The sequence below is a fragment of the Schistocerca piceifrons genome, chromosome 2 (assembly GCF_021461385.2).
Source record: "Schistocerca piceifrons isolate TAMUIC-IGC-003096 chromosome 2, iqSchPice1.1, whole genome shotgun sequence".
NCBI lineage: Eukaryota > Metazoa > Arthropoda > Insecta > Orthoptera > Acrididae > Schistocerca > Schistocerca piceifrons.
Genome location: NC_060139.1, coordinates 856,309,812 through 856,320,067, shown reverse-complemented (window position 1 = coordinate 856,320,067; position 10,256 = coordinate 856,309,812).

Below are 10,256 nucleotides of genomic sequence, written 5' to 3'. Positions count from 1 at the left end.
ACGAGGGTTGTTCAGAATGTAAGGTCCGATCGGCCGCGAAATTGAAGCCACAGCGAAAAGCAAAATTTTTTTATTCGAAACTGTTAGCCACACCTTCCAGCTACCTCTCAAAATAGTTGCCGATCCAACTGAGACATTTGTTGTGGCGTCGTACAAACATTCCAGTACCCTTGTCAGAAAAGCAGCCGCCTGTGCTTTCCACCAATTCTCTACGCTGGTCTACCTTTCATTATTTGTGCCAAAATATTGTCTTCCTAACCAGCAGTTCATGTGACCATAGATGAACAACTGAGGGAGCCATTTAAAGGCTGTACTGTGGATGATCAAACACTTCCCATCGTAAACGTTGCAGGTGCGTCTTCATTGCCCCTGCAGAATGCGACTAAAAATTATCTTGAAGAGAGGAACGAATGACATGTATTTTATGTGGGCTGCATAGGTTCAGGCGAAATCTTTCACCAGATCCACATACATGGTAGGAGACACTGTTGTTTTAGGCATTTCTACGTGATCACTTTGCGCTATGAACTGAAACGAGCGACATGAAACGAACGACGGGCATACTAAAGACACTGCCTAACACATCTGTGCAAAGTTCCATCGGATTTTCACAATGGTTTCCATTCCGTTCCTAATCGGACCTTACTTTCCGAATAAGTCTCGTATAGTCTAATGACAGTATCATAACGAGATTAGAGGAGCTGCAAAACAGTTACGTTATGTGGGCTGCATGCAAATCAGGCGAAACGCAATTCTGGTCGTTCGGATACTTCTGAGCATTATCTGCACAGCGGCCAACGTCTCAACGAGCAGATTATCATCAGGTTAAATGTGCAGTCCGATCCGACGGATAGGAAAACACTTACAGTAAAGTTGCATTTGCTTCTTTATATCTGGCTTTACCTTTTATTTGATAGGGCCAGTCAGGGTGTAGGTCTTCTGTTTCTCATCGATATCAGTATCAACTGGCTTGATGTCCGTCCCACACAAGAGGGGCACGGTGTAAAGAAAGTCAAACATATGTTTCGACAATCTCGAAATTACGTTTAGGATAGAATCTGACATTGTGTACTTCATATTTATACAATTTTTTTTCTCTACATGCTTTTTGCGAATAAATCCTTTACTGTATCTAAGTCGTGATACATCCTAGAAGCATCCCGATAGGAACGATTTGTTTGATATACTAAATTGAAGTGAAGTAAAGTCGTAACACGAAGCTTCGCTTTATGGAAATCCCTAGGTGTAGGTTGTGCATGGGGGCTTAATTATAAAATGAAAATATAATTTTAGTAGCTGTGTATCCGGTTACGAAGTCTCGCAACCGGTTGGCCCTGACTAGTATTAGTACGCAATCTGACTGCATAACATAACAATACAGAATGAAAGGAAATTTCCGTTAACACATGATTAATTAAGTCCCCAGCAACTATAAAAGCTACGATACAACAAAGCACAAGTGTAACTGTTCTGTGTGTGGAAGTGTGATTCAACGTACACGTATCTGGCACGGTTCTTCCTCAATACAACAAGAAATTTTAAACACCATTTAGAATGAACTAACTGAAAAACCAAAAATACTGTAATTGCACATAGAAACCAGAATTACAAGTCTAATACATGAACACGAGCCAGATGCTTTGCTGACTGAATCTGTGACCAAGAGGCATTATTATTAAGGATATTTGAAATAAGAAAATTTTTTGTCACCTCCATATATATTGACGAAAAATACACTGTGATCATTGCAACATCTTCCATATATACATCACACCAACCGAACAGCATCTACTCTCTCGCCCAACAGAACAATAACTGCACACGACATGGTCTCAACTAGTACTGCTCTCGACATTCTCTCAACAAGCACTGCGCACGGCAACCTCTGAACTACAACTGCCCTCGACGTTCTCTGAACAACTACTGCGCCAGTGGAGGCGGCGGAATAATACTCTTTGGCGCAATCTCTGGCGCTGTGACTCAGTGTAGCCACCTTTCATATGCCCCTCCTCCACGGGCTAGAATTTGATGGTATTTTTGCCAGCATTGGTGGTGAAAATACCACCAAATTCGTCCAAAAAATATACAGACAAAAATAAAAGATGATATTAATAAGTAAATATCACATAACTAAATAAATTTTGGCTTTGCACTGACCCTTCAATAACCTAATGTATAAAATACAGTGAGGAATACAAATGCTTGCATACATGTGATTTTACATAATAGTTTACACAAGTATTATTCAATCAATAGCACCAGCAATGACGAATAGGTGCAGGTAAGAGTCTCATGACATTTCATAAATAGTAAATACACAAAAAAATCAGTTTATACAACTATTCACATAAAATCTTTTCAATAGTTCAACAAACAAGTAACACTCCTCAGAGTAGTTGACAGTTCCAACAGTAGCAACCAGCAATGGTCAACAGGTGCAAATAGCAGTCTCATAATATTTCATCAGCAGTATTTAAGCAGCTCCAACAGTGGCACCCAGCAATGGCGAGCAGGCGCAGACACCAACAAGTGACATCATTTCAGTAGAAGCAGTTCCATCACTGGCACCCAGCAGTGTCGAGCAGGTGCAGACACCAACAAGTGACATCATTTCAGTAGAAGCAGTTCCATCAGTGGCACCCAACAGTGTTGACAGGTGCAGACACCAACAAGTGACATCATTTCAGTAGAAGCAGTTCCATCAGTGGTACCCAGTAATGTTGAACAGGTGCAGACAGCAACAAGTGAGATCATTTCAGTAGAAGCAGTTTCATCAGTGGCACCCAGTAATGTTGAGGAGGTGCAGGTAACAGTCCATAATATTCCCTGTCACTAATTAGACAGTTCATCAGAGTTCATCAGCAGAAATTAAACATTTCCAAGTGGCACCCACCAATGTTAATACGTGTAAGCACGAACAACAGTTTGAATGCACACACAATTGCTTTTACAAAATTATTATCAATGCTCTTACACTAAACATACAAATTATAATAAACATACAAATGATATCAGATAATTGTCATATTAACTATTACAAATACACAAATACCAGTCAACCTATAATATTTATGGGTGTCAGTGCAAGCCACAACAAACAAGTAAAATAATATTTAGGAGATAGGTTGGTATCAATTATTTGGGATTAGGAAAGGAAAACACACAAAACACACTCACTCATATTTCATCCACATTAAGTACTACTGTGTAATTGAATAGTGTTAACTGTGTAAATGCAATTCTCTCAAAATTTGATGTTCAACATGTGTATCAAGTAGTAGTGGCAACAGTGCATAACAGTTAATTATAGTTAGTCAACGACATAGTCATCATGTCAAGACCAATGTTTACCAAGCCAAATCAAAATGTACGGTTGCTGAACAACTGTCAGTGTGCCAAGATATGCAAATACTTCCTCTCTCCAAAAAAAAGTATATACTGCTTATTGATTTAACAAAGTGCGTGTGTAGACAATTTTCCTTCCACTTGAGTGTTCTAGTCTGTCATCTTCATCCTCCTTGTTCCATATAAACCAACAAAAACAAATATGTTCCTCACTTACTTTACCTCTTACCCACCAAAACTCCAATAATCATCAGCATCACATAATCTTAATACTTCAATAATACCTCTTACGTCGATACATATAACCTTATCATCAATATCATTTACCTTACCTCTTGTCCACCAAAACTCCAATAATCATCAACTTCACACAATCTCAGTACCTCAATAATACCTCTTCAATACGTCGATATATATAAACTTTATCACCAACATCATTTCACTTCCATAACAACTCTTTCCTCTAGACAGTCTCCTCGAACAAGTACAGATAAAATTCTAGTGCAAACTTCAATTCATCATCCCATACAATCCAAAGACCCAATGTCGACACACAACCTCTGTGTAATCCACCTGAGCCAAATCTTCTACTCATTATGAATTATAAAATACATTTTGGTTACCTTGTCCATCATTAAATAAGAAATGCATACATGACCTCTAACAGCCTTTAGTTTGAATAACTTTCAGTAAGTAAGTACGAGTACGGAGTGTGAATGATCGTAATACTTCACAGTGTGTACACCTCTTCAAGAATAATGCCAAAACAAAAGCAAACATATGGAGTATTTTTTTTGTGTGTCAAATCTCACTTACTATTTCAATTGCTCACGAAGAATGCAGTGTAATAACTGTCAATGGTCTAAACCTAGTGTTGGTATGTCATGTCGTTAGCTTCCTTTCTATTAGCATAAATTTATACAGCTTCCATAAAACCTCCAGCTCATGTGACTTCGATCACGTTTCTTGTACCAATGTCGTTCCTAGAATTATAGCAGTTCATTTTCTTATCTTAAAATATAAAGCACTGAGCGTAAGCAAAACATTCAACAGCGAGTAAATATACCAGTAGAGAACAGAATGTTAACAAGTGGATGTAGCACAATCCCTATAATGAGGCTCTGCCAAGCAAACAACCTATAATTAATACCACAGTGTGCCCTAAACTCCATGTTCGTACACAGTATATCAGCATTTCTATATACCAAATTAAAGAGTAGTTACGACAACAAAACAGAAACGTGTAAATATGCAATCCATACACAAAGCAGCAAATATATATCTTACATAATATATAGGTCATTAGCATCATATCAGCATAAGCAAATAAATGTTCATATGTAATCTTAATAAGTAAATATGAAGGCGCAAGCAGATAAATCACAAAGTATAACTTACATACATAACCATATCAGCACAACTAATCAGGTGACAATTATAATTTAAATAAATAAGGACAGCAGGCACATAATAAAAAATATGACATCAGTGAAAAAGCAGAGCAGCCAAGCGATGCCTAATTTACATAAGTAACACTCCTGTTCATTAATCAATCATTGTCAAAATCAGTTAACACACTGTATAAATCACGTAATCGCGAGCAGCAAATTACGTATAAAGTATGTACCTAAGTTGAAATATGTTACCTGAAAAATAAACTCAATTAATGGTTACCTTTTTAGTTCATTACTTTCTTCTTCGAAATTACACTCTACCTGAAATTTTCTCGATAGCAAGTCCTCTTAACGTCGGACACACACAGAATTTACCTGAAGTTCTTAAATATTTTATACAACTGTATACTGAAAAAAACTGAACGTTAATAACATAATTTATCAAGTCACTATAGCTTTATACTGAATTTAATCGGAGAAATTAGACTGTGTATTTGTTCACGGCTGTCAGTGCATTCGCACTGAGCGCTCGATCAGCTGTAGGTACGCGTGACGTAGGAAGTAATTGTTTGCGGTCAACGACTGCCTTGTGCGGCGCGCAGACTTGACTGTTGCTTTGAGTATGTGCCGCCGCCAGAATACGGCGCGGTATCCTTGTATTCTCTGCGTGTTTACATGTAACTGTTAGTTTCTCAAAAGTATGTCATTCCACAAAAATTTTAACGTTCGATATATGATGTATTCCCTTAGAGCGCCGAGATTTAAGAGTTTCTACTTCGACAGTGTCATCATGAATAATTTTGCGAACTCTATATGGACCGTTATAAAGCAGAAAAAATTTGCGACACAAGCCTTTTCATTTGTGAGATAAACGATGAGACTTAATTAACACCTTTTGACCAACTGACACGGTTTTTAAACAACCAGGACGTTTAGCTGATTTCTCTCTTCTAGCAGCCGCAGATGCAATATTTTGTAGAGCCAGGTTGACAACTTCAGAATGCCGCAGTTTCTGTGCAGGCGGAAAAGGAACGATTTCAGAAATGAGATTTGTCGATGCTTTATTTTTTAATATCAATAGAGGCGGTAAAGAAGTTGAATCATTAAGGAGTTCATTCAGAATGTTTTGAAAAATATGAAGATACTGATCCCAAGTTCTGTGATTCTGATGACAATAAAGTCGACACAATTTATTGATTTCCTTCATCCATCTCTCTGAAGTGTTAGATTGAGGGTGAAAAAGTGAAATGAAAATTGGTTTAATCTTACGACGCCGTAGAGTACGAAGCCAAATTTTAGAGCGAAACTGTGATCCATTATCTGATATAACTATATCAACATGACCCACTTCTTTAAGAAAATGTTTGATGAAAGCATTAGATACTGGACGAGCTGTTGCTTTGCGTAAAGGTGTAAAACACACATATTTTGATGTCAATTCCACTGCTACCAAAATGTACGCAAAACCATTAGTAGAACGAACCATCGGACCGAACAAATCGACTGCAGCCATGTCCTTTAATTTCCCTGGAATGATAGGAAACAACGGTGCTCTGTGAGAAATAGTTGGCGGCTGAGCCATTTGACATAATTTGCATTTGACAAGAACAAATCGAATACGTTTTTCCATATTACTGAAGTAGCAATTTTCTCGTAATTTATGAAAGCACTTCCTTGGACCTAAGTGTGCATAACTGAAATGTGTATACCAAATCAATTTATTAACCCACTCGTCAGGAATGCAAACTAACCAAACAGAGTTGTCAACCGATTTTCGTTTAAAAAGAATATCATTGCGAACTAAATAGTACTGTCTAATTGCTACGCTTTCCTTTCTCCTCCACTTCTCCTTAATGTCCTTCCAGATTGAATCCTTGTTTTGCTCCTTAGCGATGTCCTGGAGAGAAGACGAAATAAAAGTTTCAAACGCAACACCTTGAATATACCTCAAACAATAATTGTTTTCTTTGCATTCCTCCTCAGCACTTTGTTTCAAACCCATAGGTGCACGTGATAAAGCATCACCAATAATATTTGAAGAACCTTGTATGTAAACAATACTAAAGTCAAATTCCTGTAGATACAGCGCCCATCGTGACACTCTTCCATGTGTTAATTTTGTTGACATATGAAATTCCAGAGCTCGATGATCGGTGTAAACCTTAGTATGTCTGCCATACAAAAAGATGCGAAATTTTGTGAAAGCCCAAACAACAGCCAAAGCTTCAAGTTCCGTAATCGAATAATTCTTTTCTGATTTAGAGAGAACACGCCTTCCAAATGCAATAGTTTTCTGTACTACAACGCCGTTTTCTTCTATCTCTTGAAATAAATGTGCACCTAGGCCTTTGTATGATGAGTCCGTCGCCAATCAAAAATCTTTAGATAAATCCGGGTGCGAAAGAAGTGGAGCAGCAACTTAAGCATCACGAAGTTGTTCAAACTCTGATTGAGCTTCCTCATCCCAACACCAATTAGAATTCTTTCCAGATAGTTCACATAAACGAGGTCTGGCCAAATTGTCCAATCTAAGAAAGCGTCTAAGAAAATTACAGACACCAAGGAAACTACGAACATCACGTTTTGTAGTAGGAACAGCATAATTACGAATACCGTCTAGTTTCTCTGGATCAGGAAGAATATCTTCTGTAGAAATAATATGACCAAGAAATTTCACCTGCGAACGACCAAATTCAGATTTTTCCAAGTTCACTGTAATGCCAACTCTAGCAAAAATACGTAATAATGAATCCAAAATTTTATTATGCTCACTCCAAGAACGTTTAGCAATAAGAATATCGTCAACATATGAAGTAATATTGTTACGAAGATAAACAGGTAAAATTTCGTTTAAACTACGAATCAATGCTGCTGAAGATACAGTAAGCCCAAACGGTTATTTCCGAAATCACTTTTGGGTAAAATAGTCATATCCGGTCATTCTTTCAAAAATGGTTCAAATGGCTCTGAGCACTATGGGACTTAACTTCTGAGGTCATCAGTCCCCTAGAACTTAGAACTACTTAAACCTAACTAACCTAAGGACGTCACACACATCCATGCCCGAGGCAGGATTCGAACCTGCGACCGTAACGGTCGCGCAGTTTAAGACTGTAGCGCCTAGAACCGCTCGGCCACACCGGCCGGCCGGTCATTCTTTACCGACTCATTTTCTAGATAGATTGATAGTTGAAGAGTTGTTTTGATAGATACAAAGAATAGTAAAAGAGTAGGCAGCAGTGCAGAAAACTAAAAGGGAAATAGCACCACTACACCTCGGGGCCCTGTGCAGGCTACGGCACATATTCACTTAGTGTAATGAATCTCCTGAGGACCTAAATAGCCACACATAAATTCCAGTTTGTGACTTACTGGCCAATTTGGTGGAAGTGCGTACATAAATTGATCTAACCGTAAACATGGATGTATGTCATTCTTAGAATTGCGAAAGATCTTAAATTTCCGAACAGTTAAAAAGTGTTTATAGTCAAAGTTATCGCCTCGTGGCGACAAAGACCTACCGCGTCTGTCCCAGTCCGAATGTCGATTATTGTCAAGTTCGCGCGCCTGGCGCTCTCTTGTTGCATCTCGTAAATGAAATAAATTATTTTCTTCAAAACCCGCTGCTATCTGCGATTCTAAATTTCTTCTACTGGCTTTTCCTACGATTTCGCTTTCAATATGCTTAACTTGCTTTCGTAACGCCTCAAATTCCCTTTTAACGCGTTCATTAAATTTTCCTTGATTTTCAACATGCTTATTTATGTTCTGGTACTCTTCGGTTTCTGCAAATGGCAGTGGAGCTGTATCATCTGAATCTCTGTCCCCATTTAAACTAAGACTTGTCAATTTATCTGAAATCTCCTCAACTCTTTCCGATAAGTCACCTATTTGGTCTTTCAGTTTATTTACGTCTTCCGTAAGTGTCGCGACTCGGGTTTCAGTATTGACACATTTAGTAGTTAACTGTTCATATTGTGGTGTTAGGTTATTTATTCTTTCATTTGGTACGGATTCCTCGATTCTTTCAAATATTTCTTCCTTATCGTGTGCACGTCGTAAATTTAACTCTGAAAAATTTTGTACTATCACGCGATCTCTTTCTTCCTGTTCTCTATCCTGTTCCTTTTGTCTAATTTCTATTGAAATTAATCTATTATTGTGAGAATTCAAAATCGGTTGTACTTCTTCTCTAATTTCTTTCTTTAATTCATCTTTCATGTTTTTGAAACATGTCCCTATTCGTGAGTCTCCCATCTCTGTTTTTAATTCAGATCTTAACTGTGTTTCCATTGTTCCCATATCAGTTTCTAACCGTGTTGCCACTGTTTTTAATTCAGATCCTAACTGTGATGCGAAATTTAATATTGCACTCATCAACTGATCCATATTAACTGGTTCGAAATTCTTTTCGCCCCTAACATTTCCCGTAAAACTAACTTCCTTCGTCATAGCTGTAAAGCTATCTGTGTTCGATACTATTCCAGAATCTTCTGTCGTTAATTTCGTATTCTGAAAATTTTTTGATTGTGAAAAATTTTGAACTGGTTCCGGACTATTTTCCCGGCTTATTAAATTGTTTTCTACTTCATTACTGTTCTCCTGTGTTGGCGAGTTCGCCATGTTAACAATTTCGTCATTCTGACTATCCATCATTTTTGCCTTTTTCATCGATCGCGTAATAATTTACAAAACATACAAAACTCGTCACTATACGAAAATTACACACAATATAACACTTTATCACCAACGATACCATCCACACGAAAGGCTTCCCGACAAACACGCCTAACGAACAATTAAAACCTTCACAATTGTACAAAATTGTCAAACCCATATATGACTCATCAAAAATTAAATTCTGCTTAAATACCATTGGAAGAATGACAAGACAACTACAAATGTTCAATTACCAAATCTACACATGCAATATAGACTACAATTACTAAACTACAAATTAGTACAACAATACTACTGTCTGCTATTTTTACTATCAAAAGAATTCCAAGGGACGATCCGAAGCAGCGGTCGCCACGTGCATGGGGGCTTAATTATAAAATGAAATTATAATTTTAGTAGCTGTGTATCCGGTTACGAAGTCTCGCAACCGGTTGGCCCTGACTAGTATTAGTACGCAATCTGACTGCATAACATAACAATACAGAATGAAAGGAAATTTCCGTTAACACATGATTAATTAAGTCCCCAGCAACTATAAAAGCTACGAAACAGCAAAGCACAAGTGTAACTGTTCTGTGTGTGGAAGTGTGATTCAACGTACACGTATCTGGCACGGTTCTTCCTCAATACGACAAGAAATTTTAAACACCATTTAGAATGAACTAACTGAAAAACCAAAAATACTATAATTGCACATAGAAACCAGAATTACAAGTCAAATACATGAACACGAGCCAGATGCATTGCTGACTGAACCTGTGACCAAGAGGCATTATTATTAAGGAGATTTGAAATAAGAAAATGTTTTGTTACCTCCATATATATTGACGAAAAATA